The sequence below is a fragment of the Oryctolagus cuniculus genome, chromosome 4, assembly GCF_964237555.1.
Source record: "Oryctolagus cuniculus chromosome 4, mOryCun1.1, whole genome shotgun sequence".
NCBI lineage: Eukaryota > Metazoa > Chordata > Mammalia > Lagomorpha > Leporidae > Oryctolagus > Oryctolagus cuniculus.
This window is the reverse complement of record NC_091435.1, coordinates 33,864,633-33,891,123: the sequence shown is the minus strand read 5'-3', so window position 1 is coordinate 33,891,123 and position 26,491 is coordinate 33,864,633. Positions and strand designations below refer to the sequence as shown.

Here is a 26,491-nt window from a genome sequence, read left to right as displayed (position 1 = left end):
TTCTTATAGTATATTAGAAGAGAAATTACAAGGAAGGCATGAATCTGCTCAGATAAGACACCCTGTTGACTCCCATGAAATGTCTGGACTGGGATGAAAACAACCTATACTCAGGTAGTAAGACTGTCCCAACTGGGGCCCCCATGCTAGGGTTGCCAAACATGCTAACTGCTGCCCAAGAGGGTGTCTGTTGCATGCTTCATGAAAAATGCTGGTTTGGATCAATTAAACTTGACAGGCACAAAACCATATTCACTGTATCATGGATGAAGCCAGGTATTTCCAGGAACAGGCTGAGCAGGTTGGAATTTTGGGCCCAGCACTGGGTCATGAACATTCTGATTATTATCTCTCCTTGGCACTAAAGCTCCCATTCTCTTCCAGCTTGTCTTTGGAATATGTATGTCTTTAGTGTACTTGTTTATTTTGTCTCTAAGAGCATACAGTCGATCTAGCTCCAGATGGTCATGAGGAACAGCTTCCAGTTTACCCACTGTATGATGGGACCAGCACTCTGGGCCACATAAGGTAGTCTTTTCCCTGGCCTTCTAAGAATACCTATAACCAGTTCTATGCCAGCTTCAAGAAAATACAGAAGATAGCCCCTCATTCGTTTTGTCCCTATAATATTATGGGCTACTTCTCTTGAGAGGAGAATGCTAGATGGCAAGGTAGATAGTAGCTTATATTTGTGAAAGGGGTTATAGAACAAAAAAAAAATGGTAATTTTGTTTGGTTGAATGAGGGAAGAATTGTAGAAAAAAGCCTTGGAAACCGATCAGAATTAGCACATCCCTTGTTCAACAACTTTGTTGGGTGAGTCCTATCCCTCTCCTGGGGGCAACTTAGGGGCATCTCCCCTACCCTGCACCAAAGGGGCTATTAGGTCGCTTATTACTGTACTCATCAGGACAGGCTTTTAGCATAGTGGTTTAAGCCATTGCCTGCTGGCCAGCATCCTATATGGGTGCTGGTTTGAGTACTTGCTGCTCCATTTCTGATCCAACTTCCAGCTAATGTGCCTGGGAATACATCAGAGGATGGCCCAAGTGTTTGTGCCCCTGCCCCCACATGGGAGATCCCGAAGAAGCTCCTGGTTCCTGGCTTTTCCATTATGGCCATTAGGGGGGTGAACCAGAGTGTAGAAGCCCTCTCCCTCTCTGTCTATCCTTTTGTCTATGTAACTCTACCTTTCAAATAAATAAAATAAATCTTTTTCAAAAAATGCTGTGCTGATAAAATTCTGGAAGGAATTTCAGGAATTGTGTGCTCAGAAACCCTCTACCCAGCAGTCTCCCAGAAAGTTGGCAGAGGGGAGAAGGGAAACAGTGGGTCATACCGAATTTCAATAAAAAGTCCATGCTGAATGGAGACTGAGTGCTCATCTCTTTCCTGAGATGCCTGCTTGGTCTATCAGGTATATTTGTCTTCATTAAACTTTGCTACCTGACTTACTGCTAAAAAAAAAAAGGAAAAAGAAAAAAAAAAGAAACTTCAATGAATAACTATATGTTTACAAATTGGAAAGCCCCCCAAAATCCTGGACACATGCCAACTACCAAGATCAAATCAAGAAGATATGGAAAATGTAAAGACCATTAATAATTAATGAAATTGAAAGAGTAATTTAAAGTCTCTCCTTAAAGTATACTCCAGGGCCTGATGGCTTGGCAATTGGATTTTACAAAACATTTAAAGAGAAAATAACTCACATTCTTGACAAACTATCCCACACTACTGAAAGGATAGAACTCTGCCAATCTCTTGCTTATGAGGTCAATATAACTCTGATATCTAACCAAAGATACAACATAAAAAGAAAAAAACAGGCCCACATCTTTAAGAACATAGATGCAAAATTTCTCAAGAACATGTTATCAAACCAAATCCAACACTACATCACAAATATCACACACCACAATCAGATTTGATTTATCCTAGAGATGCAAGGATAGTTCAACATTCACAGAAGAATAAATTTAATAAATCACATCAACAGAATGAAAAATAAAAACCAGATGATAATCTCAATATTCAACACCCATCAATGAATAAAACTCTTAACAATCTAGGTATAGAAAGAATATATCTCAAAGTAAAAAGGTGATATATGACAAACCTACAGCCACTAGGATGTCCACTGTTACTACTGTTATTCCATATAGTTTTGACACTATTAGTAAGAGCAATTAGGGAACAAAAATAAATTAAAGGCATCAATATTTGATGGGGGAAAGTCAAAATATTCATGTTTGTGATGATGTGATTTTCTACCTGGAGAAACTTAAACACTCTACCAAAAGCAGTTAGAACTGATAAACCAATCAAGTAAAATTGCAGAATACAAAATCAACAATAAAAAGTGGCATCTTTATACAGCAATAATGATGTTGCTGAAAGGAAAATCAAGAAGGAAATCACATTTCCAATCAAGTTATGAAATAAGCGAAGGACCTGAATAGTCCGTTCTCAAAAGCAGAAATATTCTATATCCTACCATTCATGGAAATGCAAATCAAAACCATGAGATATTGTATCTATACTATTACATATATAAAAAAATCAGAATGTAACAAATGCTAACAAGGATGTGCATAAAAGGGTATTCTTATACACTGTTAGTGGTAATGTAAATTAGTATAGCCACTATGGTAAATATCATGGAGATTCCTTTAAGAACTAGCAATAGAACTGTCATTATGATTTTGCAACCCTACTACTTGATATTTACACAAAAGACATGAGCACATTGTATCAGATAGCTGCAACACCATGTTGAGAGCAGCAATGTTCCTAAGGGACAAGATATGAATCAACCCAGGTATCCATCTTCAGATGAAGAGAAAAAGGAAACGTGGCATATATACAAAATGGAATATTATTCAGCCACAAGAAGAATAAAATCCTGCTACCTGCAGCAAAGCGTATGGAACTTGAGGACATCTTATTAAGTGAAATAAGCCAGAAATAACAAATATCACTTACTCTCTGTAATATGTGGAAACTGAAAAAAAAAATCTGAATACAGAATGGTGATGACCAGGGACTAGAATGAGGAGAGGGGACATAAAAATTTTGGATAATTTTTATCAAAATCTGAGCTAGATCAAAAGAATAATTTCCTTATGATACACATCACAGTAGGGAGACTATATAGTTGATGATAACCTAGTACAAATATATGAACGAATAATGAAGCTCCTAGCCTCCAATAATAAAGTAACGTCAAAGAACAGAAAATGTTGATTGCCCTGTTTTGATCAGTACACATTATGTACATATGTTGAAATACCATACTAGTAGCCAAAAATATGTACAATTATCATGAATTTAAAGCTTTAAAAATTGTTGGAAAAAATATAGCAGGTATAAAAAAAGGATGGCCTCGATTCAAAGATATTAAATAATAGAACTGAGGGAACATGTTTAATATTGATAACAATGATCACAAAAGTTAACATTAATAGATGCTTTCTCTTTGTTAGCAGGCTATTCCTCCTGATAGCTCTGCAAGACAGATATTTTTATTATCAGTGTCATTTTCACAGACGAGTTATTTAGGCTGTTCAGCAAATGGCAATGCTAAAACCTAAATATGAGGAGGCTTCAAAAAGTCATGAAAAATGCATACATTGGAAAAAATGCATGATTTTCAGAGGTTTCTTGGCACCAAAATAAACATTTCCTAATTACACTTTCCATGAACTTTTAGAAGTCCTTCTACACTGAACCTCTGCTGTTTACCGCGGTGCTACAGTGTTCCTGGTGTATTAGCTGTAGGAGCAAGGAAATAAGGGCATTCTAGGGGCTGGATATTTTCTTTAAAGATTCATTTATTTATTTGAAAGGCAGAGCTACACAAAGATGGAGAGACAGAGAGAGAGAGAGAGATAGAGAGAGAGAGAGAGAGAAAACTTCCCATCTGCAGGTTTACTCCCTATATGGCCACAAGAGCCAGGGCTGAGCCAGACTGAATCCAGGAGCCAGGAGCTTCCTCCTGGTTTCCCACAGGGATACAGGGGCCCAAGCAGTTGTGCCATCCTCCTGTATTCTCCCAGGCACCATTAGCAGGGAGCTGGACCAGAAGTGGAGCAGCCGGGACTCAAACCAGTGCCCATATGTGGTGCAAGTGTTGGCGGGAGGCCGCTTTACCTGCTATACCACAACTCCAGCCCTGGGTCTGATTCTTTTTAGTTGGATAAATCATAAAGCCCAATACATTTTTTCTCTGACTTCACATGGTCATTCCTTTGTGTGTGCATGTGCACTCCTAATGTCTTCTCTTTTTGTTCTACAGACATGAGAAGTATTGAATTAGGACACCACCCTTCTACCACTTTAAACTTAATTACCTTATTAGCTGTCCTGTCTCCAAATACATAGTCTCACTGATGGGTGAGTTTTTAGGGAACACACTCCAATCTGTAATAGTCACTGTAGAACATTTAGATTACTATGTCTCATAAAGAGTTATAATATAAATCTTTTAGGAAAGTTTAAAATTACAGATTTAGATTGGTGAATTATTAGCAGTTAAAGATATTGATGATACCACCCAGAGAAAACATGAAGTGTGATGTTAATCAGAACTGAAGGAAGAATCCTGAGAAACACCAGTGCTTCAGAGAGAAGGGCACAAAGGAGAAGATAGAAAAGGAGAATGACATATAACAGGAAAATTAAAGGGGCCTGCGCTGCGGCATAGCAGGTAAAGCCGCCACCTGCAGTGCCAACATCCCATATTGGCACTGGTTCGAGTCCCAGCTGCTCCACTTCCAATCCAGCTAGGAAAGCAGTAGAAGATGGTCCAAGTCCTTGGGCCCCTGCACCCATTTGGGAGATCTGGAAGAGGCTCCTGGCTCCTGGCTCCTGGCTTTGGATCAGTGCAGCTCTAGCTGTTGTGGCCATCTGGGGAGTGAACCAGAGGATAGAAGTCCTTTCTGTCTCTGCCTCTGCTTCTCTGTTACTCTGCCTTTCAAATAAATAAATAAATAGTTTTAAAATAAGAGAATTAATGTGAGTTGATGCCGAGCAAGGAGGAAATGTAATAACTGGTGGAGCTGTGCCTCTTCCTGCTGCAGAGAACTCAAGCACCGAGAGAACAGAAAATGTCACCTAATTTGGCAGTTTGGAAGCCTTTACTAATCATAACAGGTACATTAACAAGAGAGTGATTAGGGTGGAAAGGCAGAGTATTAGATGGAGGAATACACAGGAATGGCCATATTAAGTGTGGGCCTTCCTTTGAAGATATTTAGGTATGAAGGCAAAGGGGGAGAGACAGGAAACAGCTTGAAGACCACTTAGAAGCGAGCCGACAGAGCCTGCAGAAGCTGGCTCAGGCTTCCAGTGAGCAAGAATGGAATCTAGAATTCAGCCTTGGGTTACTTTTTTCTCTTTGGCCAGTAAACAGCAGTGCAAGGATACATTGAGATCCCAATGTAAAATGATAAGATGCAACTCTCCCAGGACACAGCTTGCAGCCTAGTATTGAGTGAGAAAATCTACCAGACAAGAGAAGCTCAAGACCTGGACTGAGAGGATCACAGAGTGAGGCAGGGGAGAGAAGAGTACAACCTGCACAGGAAGATTCACCCTCTTTCGATTAAAAAGCAAATCAATGTAGATAAATACTATATACTTTGCTTCACCAGGGGCACTACAAGAAATTGCAAAGCCTTTGCCATGTACACAGGCAATTTTTTTTTTTAAGTTCACTTTTGGAACAGATTTGATCATATTTGCAGATGGAAAAGGACATGAGGGTTGAAAAAAAGAGACTGAACTACAAAAGAATGAGAAATCTGCATGGTGGCCCTTGATAAGGTGGATGGAAATTTGGCACTCACGTGGACAATTAACCTTGGAGAGGGAGGGGAATGGTAGAAGTTGAATTCAAAAGAGAGATGAGAAGTTGAGGAATTACGTGTCTGTACTTGTTCAGGGAGGAGGTGGCCAAGCAACACCCTAGGATGGATTTTTTTGTCAGTAATGAAGTGGTTCAAGGAGATGGAAGACTATTTTGGGCAAAGTAGTGGCAATGAGCAAAGTAAGGAAATAGTGATAAAGAAAATGAAATAAAAACCATGGTAATATAAGCAGAGTGAGAACACTTCATTTCTAATTCCAGCTGTGTCAATCTCTTAATTCCTTCCTGATTTCTTATAGCCAGGTCTGAAATCACCTCCTTCTGTGTGTGTGTGAGGGGGGAGCATGCCTCTTTTGAACGCTTCACACCATCAATGAGATCCCGCAGAACACTTGGTCAGCTTCCCTATCTTTGCTATCTCAAGGTTGTGGGTCCTCCTAAGCCCAAATGGCAAATGGTACATGTTTTTATAATCCTGACCTTTCTCACAGACCTGCCTGGTACAGTATAGCACTTGGAAGACATCAAATAACAATGAATATAGAAACACTTCTTTAACAATTAGTTGAATTAATATGTTTTAGAGCAGTGGTATGATTGATACTGAGAATAAAGTTGCCTAGCAATCAGAAAATTTGAACATTTATCATTTGATATATTTGATAAGTTTGTATATATGTATATTTACTTATCAAATACTTTATCTACATATATATATCCCTTGTATACTTATGTATAAATATATGTAAATATATGGGGAAAGAGAGTTCCCTTCTACGAGTTTGCTCCCCAGATATCCATTATGTCTGGGGCTAGGTCAACGCTGAGGCAGGAAATGAACACAGTCTGAATCTTTTACTTGGGTGTCCAGGACCCAAGTATTTGAGTCATCACTGTACCTCCCAGGCACACTGATAGGGAATGTAGACATCTTATCCACTGGACTAAATGCCCACCTCTGTTTCTCACTTTAGTTTGAGAGACAAAGCATGGCTATGTCATAAATTCCCATATATGTTTAACAAGGATCTTAGATGGGAACTAATTTAAAGAGCAGAGTATCAGACTTGAGTTATTTCAAGAAAAGGTATCTTATTTATAGAGCCTAATGTATAAGAGGTAGTTATTCAGTAATTATTTGTCTAAGGAGTGAATCTCAAGACTTCTTATCTCAACCCCAGTGCTAGAAAGAGAAGGGACATTCAATGTATAATTATTCAATTAAATTAATTGGAAAGCTGAAAAACAACATGAAGAGAAATAACATGTTTTACTTCCTGATCATTATATCAGATCCCATGATCCTTCTTCACATGAATTTCAAAACTCAAAGACAATAGGAAAATGTCAAGAGAAGGAGCAATATTTACTTCACCGATTTGCTTGTAGCTCCCAATTTAATGTGGAGCTATTTTTTTTGTACAGAACTTCTGTATATGAAGGATATAGTTCAACAAATTAAAAGTAGTTCCACATATAGATGGCAGTTTTATAATGTTTTTAACATTCTCAGTTTTGCTTTACTGCATGTCCTCCTATTTATGCAATAGAAGTGGCTTAATAGTAAAGAAAAAGTTTACAAATGAAAAAAAATCTAGAATCAAGTAAATCAGTTAAACCCATACCACTATGAGGTTTATCAGAAAAACAAATGTCATTTTACTTATTACATGTATGTCATGCTTCTCTACTTCAGTCCAGCTTCACCCTGCCCATCTAATCCCATTTCTCACATGTTTACAACATACAACATGGCTCCATCATTCCCCGCAGTAACCACACCCTAAAGCCATTTGCCGTGGTCTTTTCTAATCCATAGCCTTTCCCTCTACAAGGCCCTTGACATCATATTTAAGTCTCATCTTTTAAAACAAAACACTAAAACACATTTTTATGCATACTCTGTGTTAGTGAATGTCTTATGCATACTTTGTACTACCGGATGCCTTTCTGGAAGAAGTACCACGATAGCTATGCCACAGTCCTAGCAAGCAATGTAAGGGAAATAGCTATGTTAAAAATTTTGGCTGAAATACAAGCTTAGCTGCTCCCAGCAGGGTCCAAAAACTGGGGACTGATCTCAGGTATATTCAGTTTTGCATGATGCTTTTCATTACAGTTAGCCTTACACCAAAGTTCCTCTTTTCTCACCTAGAAGCAGCATTCTTTTATCATCTTCTGGATCATTGGCCTGATTACTGAAACACTGTCAGGGAATTTTTGTTGGTTAAAGTTTAATGTTATAAGATTTCTGACACAGGAGAGTAGAACAGCCTCTATAAAGGAAGAGAATAGGCAAATCCTGTTACTGTCTGACCCCCTGCTCTGTCTTTATATTTAGACTCCTCTTGCCAGACTATTTCTAGTAAAATTCCTTTATATTGCATTCTTTGAACTAGGAACAAAACCACATAATTCTAGGTTTTTACAAAGTTTTAAATATCTAAACTTGCATACTTTATTACTTGATTAGGTGTTGCAACTCAAATATTTTTGTCTCAGGGAAAAACAATTTTGTGAAAATGCCAATTGATGTGCTTAGCCTTGAGTTTTGTGGTCTTCTATCCACAAATGGCCACGTGCAGCATCTTTATTCACAGCAGCCCAGAACCTTACTGGATGCACTTTGGATATTCAAAGGGAAACTATTGGTTTTCACTCCAAGGAGCTAATGGTTGAGGCAGACTTTACTCATGTCCTCCTTCAGAAGATGGACAATAACAGTTAAACACAGTTTGGGATGGTTGAACATACTTGCCTTAAAGTTTTTATCCAATTCAAAGCCTGACTAAGTAGCACAGGACATTAAAGTTATTAATTCAGAAAGGAAAAATAATACAGATTAAGAATTTTAAACAGTATCTGTATGGTGGTAATAACCCTGGTGGGTACCCTAGGAATTGCCTATATAGAAAAGAGAAAGGAAAAAAATAAATATAGGAAATGTGTACTTCTTTGAGCTTATAGATAGTAGAATCAGAACCTTTCTTTTATCTTTTCTACATATCTATATATATACTTACCATATGTGCATGAATATTTTGTGTGTGTGTACATGTGTGTGTATGTGTTTGACTTCCCCTCTTAGATGCTTTGTTTTAATTATGCTTATATCTGGATGATATGATTTTGTTTGTGTAGTCTATTAAGTGTGAAATGAAATACTGACATGATACGAATCTATCATGAGGAAGCTGTGACTGCATTTTACTCCCAGACTTAAATACTTATTGCAGGTCCTCAAAAGAAAAAAATATTTCATAAGAGTAAAGGATAATTAATTTAAGGGCTTATTTAAGTATATGAGAGAGAGAGAGAGAGAGAGAGAGAGAGAGAGAGAGAGAACTCTCTCATCCACTGTTTCACTTCCAAAAGCTATTCTGGGCAAAGCCAGAGCTGGGAACTTAAAGCAGATCTCCCAGGTGGGTGGCAGGAATCCAATTACTTGAGACATCGGTGCTGTCTCCCAGGGTCTGCATCCGCAGGATGTTGGAATGAAGAGCCAGAGCCAGGTATTGAACCCAGGTACTCCTCTGTGGGATGTGGGCCTCATCATTAAGGCCTTAACCACTATGCTAAACATCCACCTCTAAGGCCTATTTTCAAAGACTTTCATTCTTACAAATGCCACATGTATCTTGAGAAGGGAAGTTATCTTCAAAGAAGAAAAAGAGAAGAAAAAAATCTCCTTGGATGCACATTGTCTGGCATGCATTGTGGTTAATCCTCACATCCCGAGTTGGCTTGTCTCTATGCCCATGGCTAAATTTTGTGGCATCTGCAAGGAGTAAAGAGCTTTATGCCTCTAAAACTTTATTTTATTTAGAGGCGTGCATAAATTCAAAAGCATGACAATTCATTACTTAATATCCTCCCTCTCAGTTGAAATCCTCTTTTAGGAGATTTTGAAAATTTCTTCAAAACATTATTTAATATAAAACAAGATGAAAGTGACTGTATATCTTCCACATGAATAGGGGGGATTATTCTCTTTCAACTCATACCTAAAATTTTCAATAGCTTTTTAGTTTCTTAAATATATGTTACATTTAAAAATTGTTCCAACAAAAGCATTATTCTGAGGGTCTAATATATTTAAAATATGACCCTAATATCCTCAGTGTTTATGATGATGTTTATGGGGACAGAATGAGTATTGAGATTTTGGGCTTTCTTTCTCAGAATTATCAATACAGACTTTTTTTTTTTTCTTTTAGTTTTATAGGAGCACAGAGACCTCATTGCTTAGAATGTGCATCTTTTGAGTGAAAGAGCTATATCACTTTTATGCATGTCAATCATGTCACAAAAATTACTTTGACTTGGTAAAATAGTTGCCTAATTGGAGTTGAGGAAAATCACCTGTCGCTACAGTCACAGAGTATAAAGTGACAAGGTCATGATGGTACATTCTACTTATAAGGTAAATGGCAAAACTTAATATTCCACTAAAAAGCTGTCAATGAAAAGTCTTGGTGACTTAATCACATCAAGGGGAAGTTTAAGGTGCAAAGCACGACAAAATTTAAAATAAACCTGTCATTTGCAGCTCTGCTGATGGTGGCTCAGTTTGCAAGGGCAGCCTACAAAAGGAAGCATGTGAAGGAAAAGACTCCACGTTTCTCAAGTAGCTGGGGAGACATGGTTCTACTGGAAGGGGCACAGTTTTGTACGCTGTGAGCATGTTCTCAACTAATTCAGAAATCAACTGGTCAATCCGTTCACCAAAAGAAATGCTGAATTTGCTATACAGCTATGAGGCAGAGAAACTGCAGACAGGAGGAGGAAATAATAAGAAACCTTACTGATAGACTCAAGGCTGAAAGCTGAAAGAGAACACCTGTGCAGGCAAAGCCACGTCATGTTTATGTGACGGGACACGCAGGAAATAGAACTCCGTATTTCCTAAGAGCTTCGGTTCCAGCATTACAGAGAAATGGGTTTATTTTGTACCCGGAACTTGATGTGTGGCCTTGGGCAAAATATTTCTTTCATCTTCAGTTTCCTCATAAGTAAAGCAGGTATTATGATAAACCTGTCTTGGGAGTTGGGAGAATTAAATATGATAGTGGCATAAAATGTTCTATCAAATCTGAGTGTATGACATGCATTCAGTGAATGATAGCGTTACTGTTTATTATTAAAACAAACCTTAAGCACAGTCAAAAATTAAGGAAAATGGCATTTTTCCCCCACAAAGAGTGTGAAAGCCCTGATCCACCATGCAAGATACTTCTTTGGAAAACAGGGACTAAATAATAACATACTTCAGATGCTACAAATGGAACACAAAAGCCAAAACAAAAATCAAAAGAGAGGAAATATCAGAAAATTTATAAAGCAGATGGTTTACCTTTTTCACAATATAAGTTTTCTACTGTATTTAAAAAGAAAATCATATTATAAATTAGTTCATTGAACAATATATTAGTGGCTACCTAATGATTATAATATTTATATATTCTAAAGAATTTTCCCCTGAATGATTTATAGGAGACACCAAAAGTTATCCATTGAACTGAAAGGAAGAGAAATTCAGTCTAGATCAAAATTCCTTACCACTAGATTTTCTGTGAAGGTGAAGAAAGCTGTATCAGAAACTCTTTCTAACATATCATACTACACTCTATACATTTGGTTCAATTGACGAATCGCAAGAATAACACAGTTTTAAGTTTCAGGTGAACATTCATTCATTTTCAGTAGGTTACTTTATTCTTTTTGTAATGTCTCAAGTTCAAGAAGCTCTTTATATATAACTATTTCATTCTCTCCAGGATGGGGCCAAACAAATAGATGTATTATCACACATTCACTAGAATTCCCAAGTTTTGTGTCTTTATTTGTGATAAAACCCAAAAATTTATGATAGGCATGACTAATATTTTAGCAATCATTTATATTTTAGTGTACCTGAGGTTATCAACTTCCGTAATGAAGAAAGAGTAGAGCTAAATGTGGGAATAAATGTGTGGGACTAGACACTGTTATAGTGAGGGCCGGCAGAATTCTCCAAGGGGAATGAAGGGAAGTAGGGAGTTGAAGGTTCTTTACATTAACAACATTAGCCAGCCCTGGTTCTGTCTTCACTCTTGTAACAGGATAATATTTTTAAATATAGTATCTTCTATACATTTCATCCCTATTAATTATTGTCTCATTTCCATTTTCTGAAGTTTGTGCTTCTACTGTATTGGAGAAAGGATAGGCACAGCCCAGAAAAAAAGTCAAGTGAGCTTCATTTATAAAATTGGGGTTTGCTTGTTATTAACCTAAGGATTATTTTCATGTGTAAGGGCCAAGTTATGGAGAGGAAAAGATTCTCAGATGTCCAGTCCTTTTGGAAGTTGACCATAGAGTAAATTATGATGGAGAAGTGGGGGAGAAGACAAGACCTGAAATGAAAAATTGTTATCATGCAGGATGGAGGAAAGGGTTTTCTGTTCTGATTTGGGGGAGGCGAGCACAGCTCGGAGGACCAAGACTAGGGTGAAGATGCTGTCTGCATGCCTGGCAATAGAGTCAGTGTAACTGAAGCCCAGGGCCTCACCCAGGGTAGGGAAGTCTGAGTAAAAAATTAAAGCAAGATAAAGCAGATGAATGCAAAGTCAGGTTTAGTTTCTGCTCTGTAGCCTGTAGCCTACTGGGCAGTTTTTTGTTGTTGTCGTTGTTGTTATTGTTGTTGAGGGGGTGTTATGTTGCACAGAAACCTGCACCACTATAAAATGGCCTTCTATGTTGCTATGTACCCATTTGGGCTGCTATATATGACTGTGCATACTACAGATAAGTGTAGGACATGATGATCAAAGCAGGGTAGATATTTGTACAGGTGCAGCACTGTGAAACAGAAAGAGGGGCCTGGAATTGTGTTCCTAGTTTATCTGTGATCTGAGAATGGCATGGGGTAAATGTAGATGACAAAGTATCTTCCAGGTAAAGAATGCAGAAGTGCTGGGAAGATATGGTCATAAGACTCTTGCATCAGGAAAGGAGGGAATAAAATGACATCTTCCGCCTAGAGAGCAAAGCTGGGATCCTGTACCACGTCAATCATCAGTAAATGCCAGCAATCATTTGACAGCTGTTAGGACAAACAACTTTGGTTATCCTACCAAAGGGATATTAATTAAGCTACACCCATGCTAAGATACTCCCAGTGGAGAACAGAAAAATATGGAAGTAGAGAATAAGCTTTGAATTGAATGAATCAATGGAAAGAAAATAGATATGTTTTAAACTAGAAAAACATTGATACTTTAAAATTATCAAGACCAAGTTTTCTCTTCCCATTAGTAGCATGAATAGAGACTCCAGTGACTAATATTAGTTATAAAAATACAATAGTTTCAGTTGTAAGTAATGCTAATAAGCATCATGTCACTGAGTACCCATTTCCTTTGTAATTCATGCATATTTTGGAATCATAAGATGAATCAGTTTTATTTGTCTATATCTCACATTGCAGACCCTTCTCAGTGAAGTTTTAGCTCAGCACATTATACATTTGTTCTGTTGTTGTCTTTGTTGTTGGGTAGAGAAGTAGCATTAATGAAAATTTTGGTGCAACATAACCATTGCCAGTCAGTTTATCCAGCTATGGGCAAAGAAACCAAGTGCTCCAATCCCAGCCTGGCTTACACAGAGAACAATGGCATGGCTTTTCTTCAAAAGAGTGTCAGTAATTCCATTTTTCTCATTCTTCCTTGCATACATTCCAGTTGGGCTTTTTACCATCACCACCTAACAAGAACTGATTTTTCTCAAGGTCGTCAATGACCTTCATGTTGTAAATCCAATAGTTCTCAGCCCTCATCTTAGTTGACCTTTTGGGAATGTAGATTGCTGATCTTTCCTTGAAATACTTTTCACTTTCCTTTCTAAGATATAACACTCTTCTGTATTACCTCTGTCTCTAACTGCTGCATCTCAGTCTCTCCAGCTGCTCCTTCTCATTTCCCTAATCTGTACAAGTTGGGGTGCCCTAGGGCTTAGTCCTGGGATGTCTTATATTCTCTCTCCTCCTCCCCTTGATGATGGCATCTGGTCCCACTGCTTTAAATGCCATCTATATGCTAATGATAGAGCTGTATATGCAGCCCAACCTCTCTCCTGAACTCTAGAATTTATGAATTCAACTATCTGCTGGTTGAATGTCTAGTAGACATTCCAAAAGACAAGTTATCATGTGCGAATCCGAATTATTTTTTTCTTTCCTGTTCCTCTTATACCTTACTGAACTCAACAAATCCCACATAATTCCTTCGAGTTGTCTAGGCAAACTACTTGGAGTCATCCTTGACTCTTGTCTCTCAGTCATCACACTTAATAACCAGAGAGTCTATTATTTCTATTTTCAAAATACTCAGTATCTGAGCTCTTTCTATCATGTTCACTTCCGCCTACCTGGTCCAAGCAAACACCATTTTTCCTGTGTTATAATAATTATGCTAAACTATGATCCCATTTGCCCCATCCCTCTATGCCCTCATGCAGAACATCACTCATAGGACTTCATTAATGATGTTAGGTTATAACTCTGCTTAAAATATCCATTTATCTTAGAATATAAGTTGAATTCCCAAATTTACTAACATAATTCCAAGGACTTGAGAACAGTGCCTGGAATCTATTAGGAAGTCACTGAATATTTGGTGGATGAGTTAAAAATGAGTAAATAAATTCTTATCTCATTCAAAGTAAAAGTTAAGGGGATGGCATTGCAGAGCAACATGTTCAACTGCTGGTTGCAATGCCAGCATCCCATATCAGAGCAAGAGTTTCAGTCCTGGTTGTTCCATTTCTCATCTAGCTCCCTGCTAATGAGCCTCGGATAGTAGCAAAAGATGGCAATGTGGAAGACCTGGATTGAGTGCCTGGCTCCTAGTTTTGGCTTGGCCCAACCCTGGCTGTTGGAGCTATTTAGAATGAACCAGTGGAAGGAAGATCTCTCTCTCTCTCTCTCTCTCTCTCTCCCCCCTAATAAATAAATAATTTTTTAAAATAAAGTAAAAGCTAAATCCTTATAGTAGGATATGAGGTTTTGAAGTTCTGTTGCCCCACTCTTACTTCTGGATAGACAGAGCATTCCCTGTGCATAGCGGGCAGCTCTTGCCTAAGGACTGGAAAGCTAGGCATTTCTTCTGTTCACAAGAGCTGCATGGCTTCCTTGCTACCTTCTAAAGGTTTTTATAAATTCTTTCCTCATAATCTTATCTAAAACTATAACAACCACCATTCCTCTTTTCTTATTTTCTACATAGCATGTATTATTATGTAATATGTCATATAGTTTCTATTTTATTTTTAACTATTTTTAACCAAATTTTACCCCTCCAAATATTCATCTCATTCGGTCATTCTTTCCCCTTGAAGCCTAGAACAGTAGTGGCTGGTGTGTTAATTTAATGAGCAAATAAATCAAAAGAATATGATGAAGGCCTGGTCTGGGTCACAGAAGAGCAGCATGTGGAAAAGAAGAATAAATTAGTAACTCTGTGAAATAAAGTGAAATTAAATACAGTCAGATCCTACTCCTAATATTGTCACTGATACACTGTGTCATTGTAAAATAGTCCTTTTACTTCTAAAATTTCAATTGACTCATCGACAGACAAAAGTTGAGTAAGATGATCCATCAATCCTTTACAAATTTGTTTCTGAAATATTCATAACAAATTCTATAAGCTACTCTGATGCTATTTAAAAAAAACAGAAATTTCTAATTATTTAAGTCGCATGGAGCTACTGTGTATTATTCTGGTTTTTCCCAGAGAGGCATACAATATAGCATTTCCCCCTATGCTCCCCCCCCAAAAAAAAGTAAGCAATCACAAAAGAGATTTATGCATTTTACCATTAAACTTTCCAAAGCAGTGATAAGTGAGAGAGAAAAATACAACTCCACACATACAAACAGCTGAAATTTATCATGAAAAAAATATAAAGCAATCTCGTTTTCCAGGCATTTTTCCCCAGCTGGTCTGAGGACATATATCATCATGGCTTCTAAATTTTAATTTATAAGGGACAAATATGGTAGTTTTATAGGCCCCTGACCATTGTTAAACTGCTGATTGCAAGGCCTGTCTCCTCAGAAACTAATCAAAAGGTGACACATTCTGTTAACTTCCCATTATACATTCATAACATCATCTTTCAATTCAATGTCATAAAGAATTTATGTAGGACATTAATCATGCAAGACCACTAAATTGTTCTCATTTCAGTGATAATTGTTTACTTCTATAAATGGTTTGTGTTGAGTTTCAACAATTTGGCTGAATAAAATATAATCTTCCACCACCTTGAGTCAGAAAAGAAAATTAACCTACAGATAGGAGAATCAAGCAGAATGTATAATATAATTAGTATAAACCTAAAATTTTGTAGTTTTTCTCTTTTTAATGACAAGAGCCAATGGCATGGAGGATAATTCTGTAGAAACGAATAAAAATAATCTTGGAAACCAAAATGCAACAAAACAAGAGAATGCCTGATCAGCAAACCTGCAAACACAAACCCTGTCCAGTATCTTTATTACACGGTTGAGTCTGAAATCACTTAAAGGATCTTGTCAATAAAACACAATATGCCTTGCCAGTCAATGAAGCTATTCTTAAAGGGGTGTTAATCATTTGCTGACACCAAAAGAGCGAGGAAATCTACTGGCAAATTTATTCACTATGGCCTTGTGAAATGTGCATAAGAGCTTTAAGTCTCCAGATCGCACTTCTAACCTTACCTACAACATTCTTCTGTCATTTCGAGATTGTCCACTATACTCCTGCCTCAGTTTTCTGGGTTGGAGTTACTCATCTTGTAGTTTCTTCCATGCGCCACGCTTTATGAGTCTCTATATAATGAAACTCAGTTAACCAAGATTGTGTTTTGTTCGTGCAGTGATTTGAATGAGTTGTCATCTGCTTTTAGATTTCCCCACTGAATGAAATAAGAATAGGGTCAATCTGAGACAACCTTTTCAGCCCAAAGGTGCCATGACTAATGGCACTCTCTGATCTTGCTTTCTAAATGGAAGCCTACTATACGTATTTTTTTCTGTTGTTAAAGTGTCTACTTTATGAGCATAATAAATAGCAATTGCCCTTTAATGGCAACTTTAGCTGTGACCATTATGGCACAATTTAAGTGCTTAAAAACACTAATGGGAGTGATAGAATGTTAATTATAGCAACGATATGAAGCCTGTACATAAGAACTCCTGAAAAATTAAGGAAAAACGCTAGCTAATTCTAATTACAGTCTGTGTGGAAGAGATAAGAGAAATTAAGCACCCCCTTTTTGAATGCATTTCTAATATAACAGCATAATTTGCCCACATTGGTTGAGAAAACATTTTAAGGGACTCAGAAAAGCAGGATTTTGAAATAAAAGAGTTACTTTTCAGTTTAAAAGAGAAAAGAAAAAAAAAGTGATGAATCACTTATAAAAGGCTTCCTTACTTGAAACAATGCTCAGTTTCTTGCTTCTACGACTAAGGTAACCTACTTTTAGAAAACTCGTTCATTAAATTGTCAGGTATGTATTTATGTCATGGGAGTTTCGCTGTTGTAAAAAAAAAAGTGTTTTATAAACTACTTAGAGAAATATATTTGATAAATGAAACCATGAGTACTCTCCTTCAGCGTATCTGTTATGAACAAATTAAAAGCCAATTTTGTCAACGGCCATTTCACACAGTTTTGATCCTTTCCAAAACATTCTCTCTTCCCCCCTCAAGTCCCCATTTTCCCTCTCTCTGCCGTCTTTTTCTTCCACCCATTTATTGAACGTCTTCCATGAACCAGTACTGAGCATAAAAAAATGGGTAAGATAATCTTATTGTCCTTATGGGTTTTATAGTCTAACAGAGAAAGAGAGCCTTCTGAAAACAACTATTCTTGTTCGCACATTACTATCTGTTATGGATCAGTGGTTTTCTCCCTTTGTCTTCCACTCTTATGTTTTTCTTTGGATTCTTTTGTTTTCCTCATTAGGAATTAATTTATATGAATCTCTAAGTAAAGTGAACTGTGTAATAGAAATAAAATTATGGATGTATTCAATTTTATTTATTTATTTTATAAATGAGCATTGTGTAGATTTGGAAAGGAAACCTTCTGCTTGAAAGATTGGCATATTTCAAGGTGTACCATTTGAAAATGGAGACAACGATCATCTCATAAATAATGTTCACAATTAGGTGACAGCCTACAATTTTCAATATAGATACTATTTGAATGGACCATCAACCAAAAACACCAGTAAGAGGATAAGACAAATCCTCTCATTTTTGATGAATGATAGTCCTAACTGATTGAAATAATTTGATTCCATCAAAAAGCATCCCATAATCTCTAAATTATAGGTATTAGGTTAACTCAAACTATTACAGCTAGCATTTGGGTACTTAAAAATTGTCATCTACATTTTAAAGCTTTTATTATCTACAGCAGACTTTCTAATTTGTCAATATATCTACTTCCAAGTGACCCATGGGGCATATGTCAAATACTTGCCTAGCAAGGTTATTTTTTATGTATGTAGCATCACATGTGTTGCATCTGGGTGGTTTGCATGATATTTAATATGTGTCCCTTTGAACAATAATCCTATCAATACTCTTAAATATATACTTCCAAATGCAGTATACTTGACACACTGTGTTTTTCTAATGCAAGTGGATCCACTCCTTTTGTGCTGCCAAGTCCAGAGAAATGTAAACAGGGTTTATAAACAATCTGCAGGTCCTAGTGTCATTCCTTGGAGTCATTTTCTAAATTTATCTTTCAAAAGTTGAAGTCTATGAATAAGACCTTGGAGTTGGACCTGATTTCTCTTTTTCTTTATATTTTTCTGAGATTGTTTTCTGGCATGTGAAGATATACAGAAACACATACATGATGGCTGTACACATATGTCACACATACATGGCTTATGCACATATGTGTACCCATGGAAGATTCACTAACAACTTTCTCCCCATTTTCATTCCCCAGCTTACAGTCAATGTTTTCCAGATTGCTGTTTCCTGGTGGTAAACAACTCTGCTTCTGATTATACTTCTTTTGAAATTTGCCTATTTTTTGCCACAGTAAATGTCTTCATTATAATCATTCATCTTATATTTTCAGCCTCTTTACGGATAACTATTGCATTTTCTACTTAGCACTGCCAGCATTTCTCAGTCAGATTATTTGTCCCTTGGTTAGATGGTTACTTGATAGGAATGTTTTTCCCATCACCAGAAAACAGATGTAAAAACAGACAGCTTAGTGAAGAGATCACGGTGGAAAGAAGGGTGAAGGGATAGAGAATGTCAAAGTCACACAGGGAGCATAGTGTGTTAGAGTGGAGCTCATGCTGGATCAGAGACATTTGACATGTGGCCATGGAGACTGTGGGTAGCTGATACTAACTCTCTATGTGACCTTGATCAAACACAGAATTTCTCTAGCAGTATGTTTCTTTATATCAAAAATCAAGAGTCCAGTATCTTTGCAAGAGATTCCCAGAAGAAATAACAAGAAAAAGGCAGGAAATTTAGGACTGTCCAAGAAACAGAAGAAAGGAAAACAGAGATAATATGAAATATAACACAGCAAAAAAGATCTAAAAATCTCAACTTTATCAGCAATTGGTAATAATCAAAATTTCCTTCTAGATAAAAAATTATCAATCTTTGGGTCTTTTTTTCAGATGAGCATATCACACACACACACACACACACACATATACTGTGCAAGGTCTAGTGTTTGGTGCAGTGGTTACCATGCTTTTTTTTTTTTTTTTTTAACAGGCAGAGTGGACAGTGAGAGAGAGAGACAGAGAGAAAGGTCTTCTTTTTGCCGTTGGTTCACCCTCCAACGGCTGCCGCGGCCGGCGCGCTGAGGCCGGCGCACCATGCTGATCTGAAGCCAGGAGCCAGGTGCTTATCCTGGTCTCCCATGGGGTGCAGGGCCCAAGCACTTGGGCCATCCCCCACTGCACTTCCGGGCCACAGCAGAGAGCTAGCCTGGAAGAGGGGCGGGCAACCGGGACAGAATCTGGCGCCCCGACCGGGACTAGAACCCGGTGTGCCGGCGCCGCAAGGTGGAGGATTAGCCTAGTGAGCCGTGGCACCGGCCACCATGCTTTCTTAGATGCCTGTATCCCATCCAGGCATGCTTGGTTTGTGCCCTGGCTCTGACTTTCAATTCCAGCTTCTGCTAAAGTGCACCATGGGAGGCAGCAGGTGATGATTAAAATAGTTGGGTCCCTCTACCCATTTGAGATACCTGGATTGAGTTCCGGGTTTCTGGTTCCAGTCCTTGTCATGGGTATTTGAAGAGTGAACCAACAGATGGGAGATCTTTGTCTCTCTCTTTCAAATAAATAAAAATATTTTTAAAAAAAACTATGTTCCATTATTATCAACTAGATTGATAATATGATTAACATATTACCAACTAGATTGGTTCAGTATAGTCTAGGAGAATTTATAAATAAATAAGAGACAAAAATATTCCATTGGTAGTACTAGCTCAAAACCTGGCCCTGAATAAAGAAAAACATTTTGCAAAGGATAATTATAAAAAGAAATCAAGAGGGAATTAAGAATTTGACTTCTTTCTAGTCCTCATTTGATGTTATCTGCTTTAGTCTGTATCAGAATAATATTGGAGACAGTGATTTAGGATAAAGGACAAATACCAATTAATAATCAGTTCTTGTAGTTGTTGGTAGTAAGCAGTATAGTGAGTATAAGCCAGATAGATGAATGATCCCAGCACATTGAAGATAGGACATTAATAGAATCTTAGTTCATTACACAGAGAGGTAAATTGCCTAAACTTACATTTCCTTTTGGATGGCTGATACCAGAGTGACTTCTTTCCTACACCTAAAACTGCATGAATTTATGAAGAAGTAAAGAAATTATGTGATTATATGTTCAAACCTAAAATTTTCCTCTTCAAATTAGTTTCATTTCTACAAATACTGCCTTGATGTTCCTTTTTGGTCAGCTATATTTCATTAGATGGATGAAGAGAGATAGAGAGTGATAGATAGCCAGACACACGGGCCAACAGTTGGAGTTAGGAAATAAGCAGTGGTGTGAATAACACCCAAAACATAGGGTAATTACAAGGAAAATTTCATTTGGCTCTTGAATACACACAGTGAGTTGTAGAGAATAGATTTACTTCTCTAATTACTCTGTCTTGTACTTGGGCCAACACTGAAATGATTTTGAATTCCCTGAACACATACCAACTGTTGGGTTGAGGAGGGACCTACAAACATTCTGAATACAGAGGGAAAAATATATTTGTTTTCTGCATACAATACACAATGCAAAATGCTAACTTTCCAGCTTTGTCTGCATTACAACAATACTGATCAATTTCTTTAATTCACATGAATTAAAATTCTCAAGAAAAGGAAAGAACATCAAATTTACTATTTTTATACTGAATTGACTACTAGAAAACAGCTAACTTCAAGCCCTACACAGATGTAGATATTGTCAAAATAAGGGATGATTATATTGTCAGGTGGCTTATAAACATGGATCATTTTTCCTCATCTGCTAATAAATAATTTAAAAGTGAGTTGTGTTTATTATAACCTTATATAATAATACATACTTAGAAAGAAGGGATACTTTCGAAGTTCAACATCAAAAGACAAATTGAAATATGATTAATATATTGATCTACTGATCAGTATTGTCAAAGTCAAGGTGAAAAGGAAAATACATATGTAAAATCACCAGTTCTTCAGAGTTACTAGGTACTGTATAAGGTGCTTCTCCATAGACACTTCATAATACTTAAACTAACAAAAATAATGTAGATATTACTATGGCTGTTTCCCCTAGGAGAAAGCTGAGACTTGCAGCCGGAGAAACTTACTGTATCAAGTAATAGAAAATTTTTAAATTTTGAATTGTGTCTGTTTTCAAAGTCTCACTTTCTCCTACTTCTGCTCTACTTCCTCCTACTCTGCTGTTTTCTTTTGGGTCTTATCAGTTGTTGGCAACACTGATTGGCTGGGCTGGCTTCCTGATCAGGACGTTCAGTGAAATAATGCCACAAACAGAGCAATTGTTCAACAGTCTCCTTATATAAAATTCTGGGTAGCAAATGGGCCTAGATGTCACCTTTATGGATAAAGAATGTTAAAGTCAGAAGATAAGTTTTCTTTTAGTAGGATATTGTGAACTTGCCTTATCAAAGAACTAGAACAGTTCTAGATCAGAAAGTTTTCATTCTGAATCCTGAAGCTAAGAATCAGAAAAAAACATTTTTAAAACTTATTAGTGCTTTTTGTTTTTTTTTTCCAAGATATAGACTACTAGTATTCTATATTGCAGAGGTTTCTTATGATAATTTGATTTATGTGAGTTTTCCATAAAAAAAAAGTTGAGGAAAATTAGAACATCTGAGGTCCCACAGCAGCCCAAGCTTGGAATCATAGTTATCCACATTGTTAGTTTGGACCCGAGTCTTCCCGAGTGAAAAGGGAAGATACACTGGGTAGCTGTGAAGATTCCTTCCACATACAAAATCCAGTATATGCAAGCGTCCTGAATCTCAGTCCAGTGTCCTGTATACCATACTGTACTATCTTCTGGTGCAGTAACGTGAGTCCTGTGGGCTGCTGATCGGAACAACCGTATAATGCAAAATGGAATCTGCCATTTTCAGTTGCTCAGACACTAGATGACATGGAGAGGGGCTAGAGACACATTTATATTGTTAATCCAAAGGGGTAATGGTCTCCATCTGAATCAGTGCTTGCATTCTCTGAGTCTGTTCTTACGCTTTTGGGCTGACCTACTTACTTGGGGATGTAAGCTTCTTGATTCTCCCTCTCCATTTAAGTCACACTGATCTTGTCAAGTGCATCAATGCATCAGAACCCTGAGTAAAGGGTGAGACTGATCCAGATCAAAAGCACTTAAACCCGAAGCCAGAAACTTTAAAGCAAAAAAAAAATCTTCAATGGAGGCTGATACTTTACAACTTGCTTTTTTTTCCTGTTCTATTCCGGTTTCTCTCTTAGAATTCTCCTCTTACATATGCTTCGTAGTGTGTAATGTGCAGAGTCTATATGTTCTCCTCTATCACACTGTAGATTTTTGAGAGAAGGAATAAAGTGTTATTCATCATTTACCCTTCTGGTCAAGGACAGACTTTACCTTGGAATTATAGATTCAATAAGTGCTTGTTCAACTATATGCCTCAGGGAATTCAAGTCTGTTATTTTGCTACTTTACAAGACAATCTGAATTTTTAAACTCAGGAAAAACATAAATGACATGAACACCATTTGTTTGTTTATTTCTGAAAAGACAACACTTAGAGAAGATGTGAACTAATGCCAATGCCATAGAATAGATTTGCCTTTTTAATGCCTAGGATATGTGAAGGTGTCAAACCGTCGTATGATCTCATGCAAAAGACTGGCTTGCCCAACTCACCTGGCAGCTAGGAAGTGCCTTAACTCGGATTTCTGTTCATTAATATGAGTGAAAACTGGGTGGAACTTCCAGGGGGCTGTTTTAGGTGGCCTGACTCAGCTGGGAGCTGCAGCCATCCCGCCTCCCCCCATTATTCTTCCTGTCTTCTGGAATGTAGAACTCAGGAGTTGTCTGCACGTGGACATCCTGGAGCAGAAACACAGAAAGTGCCTGGCTTCTTGATGACCCAATGGCACTTCTGCGCCTCTTGTGGGCTGCCTTCCTTGGAAATTCTACTTGCCACTACTGTTTGTGCCAGAATGCACCTGATGACATCTAATTGATAAAGGGTGGGATATTCCATGTAAACTTAGAATAATTTTGCTGTATTCCTTAGGTCAATGTATCTTTACTAAGAATGGAGATAAAGCAGAACCCCTCATCATTGATGAAAATTTCACAATTAGCTCTGGGGCTTGGTATTGTGTTACAGTGGTTAAGCCGCTGCCTGTGTCGTGGATACCCCACATAGGGATGGTTCAAGTCCCAGTTGCTTTGCTTCTGATCAGGGTCCTTGCTAATGTTCTTGGGAAAGCAGCAGATGATGACCCGCATACTTGGGTCCCTGCCACCCATGTGGGAGACCAGGATGGAGATCCTGGCTCTGGGCTTCTACCTGGTCCAATTCTAGGACACACACACACACACACACACACATACACACAGTTTTTTTCTCTCACATTTTTTCTCTCTTTCTCCCCACCCCTCTCTCTGTCTTTACTCTCCCTTTCAAATACATAAAGCAAATATTAAATAAGTGCCTCTGGAATAATAAAGCAAATAAATTTCAGGGCTTTTCAAAATGACAGTCATTAACTTTATGCAAAATATAATTTTCTCATTATTTAAACTTGAAATGAACATCTGAACATGGTCCTTTCCCTTCTCTCTTTTAATACTATTCCCCATTCAGGGCAGCAATTTGGTGTGTTTGAGATGATAGGCAAATAAAATATGTAGATTGTGTCTGAGCCACTGATGAATTAATCTGTTTTGATTCTAGGTTCTGTATTTTGGCAAGATATCTGATTGCTGATGCTTTGGGGCCTCAAATGTGTTTTTTAGAAAGTTGACCCCAGTGAGGGTCAATGGGTTCCTACAGCAGACAGCAGTGTAGATCAGTGATTTCAAGTGCAGATAAAAGCCAGGCAACCTGGCTTTGTACCCTGATTATGCCATTACAGCTGAGTACTTTAGCAAGTGGCTTAATTCCTAGTGGTTTCACTTTTCCTACTGACAAGACGGGAATGATAGCTTCAATCCCGGTGGGTTCTGTAAGGATCAAATGGGCTAGCACACGAGAATGTAAAATAGTAAGGAATGGGAAACACCATTTTTTTCTTTGCCACTTCTCTCTGTGCCCCAATTGGATTTGGTTATGAATCCATAGCCTACAGAGTTTGTCACCTCTGTGACTCACAGGGAGTCACCTAACGTCTGTGAAGCTCCAACCTTTTTATCAGGAAGATGAAAAGTACCTGCTGCTAGTACTCTTGTGAAGATGAATGAAGATGTGTGTGGATCCACTAGTTTAGGGCCCTCCCCCTGGTAAACACTTAACAGATTCCCCGGTTTTAGTTACCTCTTATCCTCTTAGTTATGGACAACCCAGCCCACATCTCAGTACGGAACTATGAGTATATTGTTAGTACGCAAGAATAAGAGGAAACTCATTTGGAAGACACACTATTTATAGACACTTATATGTATGCACACACATGGATAAAAACACTGAAAATCAAGTTAGTTATTTTCACATGCAGTAAAGCCTATTAATAAACACTGTATTTGCAAATCACACTGTGAAATATATATATATACACATGTATTATATGTGTGTGTGTGTATATATATATATATACATAAGATTATATATGTGTGTGTGTGTTTCATGTCTTAAAACTATTTATCCTCAAATACTACCAGTTACGGTATTGGCGCTGTGGTGCAGTGGGTTAACGCCTTGGCCTGAAGCGCCGGCATCCCATATGGGCGCCGTTTCTAGTCCTGGCTGCTCTTCTTCCAGTCCAGCTCTCTGCTATGGCTGGGAAAGCAGTAGAAGTTGACCCAAGTCCTTGGGCCCCTGCACCCACGTGGGAGACTCAGAAGAAGCTCCTGGCTCCAGGCTTCGGATCTGCACAGCTCTGGCCATTGCGGCAATCTGGGGAGTGAACCAGCAGATGGAAGATTTCTCTCTCTGTCTCTATATCTCTCTATAACTCTTTCAAGTAAATAAAATAAATCTTTAAAAAAATGCTACTAGGTTAATGTTAAACACATAGTGGTGCAACTGCCACTTGGGTGCACGCCTCCCATCCTGGAATGCTTGGATTTAGGCTTCAGCTCTACTTAAAATTCCAGTAGCAGTTGATAGTTTAAGTAGTTGGGTCGCTGCCACCCCAAAGGGGGACCCAGATAGATTTTTTTGGCTCCTGGGCTTGTCCTGATTCAGCATTGACTATTGTGTCATTTTTGGGAATGAGCCAGTGGATAGCAGCTCATTCTCTGCTTCTCCTTCTGCTCTTCAAACAATAATTTAAAAAAAAAAAGAATTAAAACATATAATCTTCCACAAAAAAGGATATTGCATTTCTCATTTTTTTAAATTTCTTTTAACCATGTAAGGAAATTTCTGTCCCTTTAGAGCAACAGTCTCTTTTAAAGTAGAAGAGAAAAACCTGAACTTGATGTGAGTATTAGGCAATAAACCAGATGCCCAGTAACCTGCAGGGGCTTGCAGATCATTCCAGAATATCATTCTCCATAAGCAGCTTTCCTTCTAGCAACGTTTCCATGTCTCATGAATACTGTTTTTGGACCAGATTACTTGCCAAATTATAAAAAATTGGAGTTAGTTTCATCTCTCAAATAAAGGGATTTGAAAACATGATGCCTCAGGTCGCTTCTAGTTGTAACTGTCTATGATTACTTGAATCCCTCGAGATTCATCTTGCTAGAAAATGATGGAAGAAAAAGGCAAAAGAAGGTGAGGTACATTGAGCCGGCGCCGTGGCTCAATAGGCTAATCCTCCACCTTGCGGCGCCGGCACACCGGGTTCTAGTCCCGGTTGGGGCGCCGGATTCTGTCCCGGTTGCCCCTCTTCCAGGCCAGCTCT

At 37.9% G+C, this 26,491-nt stretch overlaps 1 protein-coding gene across 24 annotated transcripts in view; it reads right to left on the bottom strand.

Moving 5' to 3' along the window:
* ROBO2 (roundabout guidance receptor 2) overlaps positions 1-26,491 on the bottom strand; it is a 1,427,252-nt gene that overhangs the window by 1,174,265 nt on the left and 226,496 nt on the right. The window lies entirely within an intron of this gene.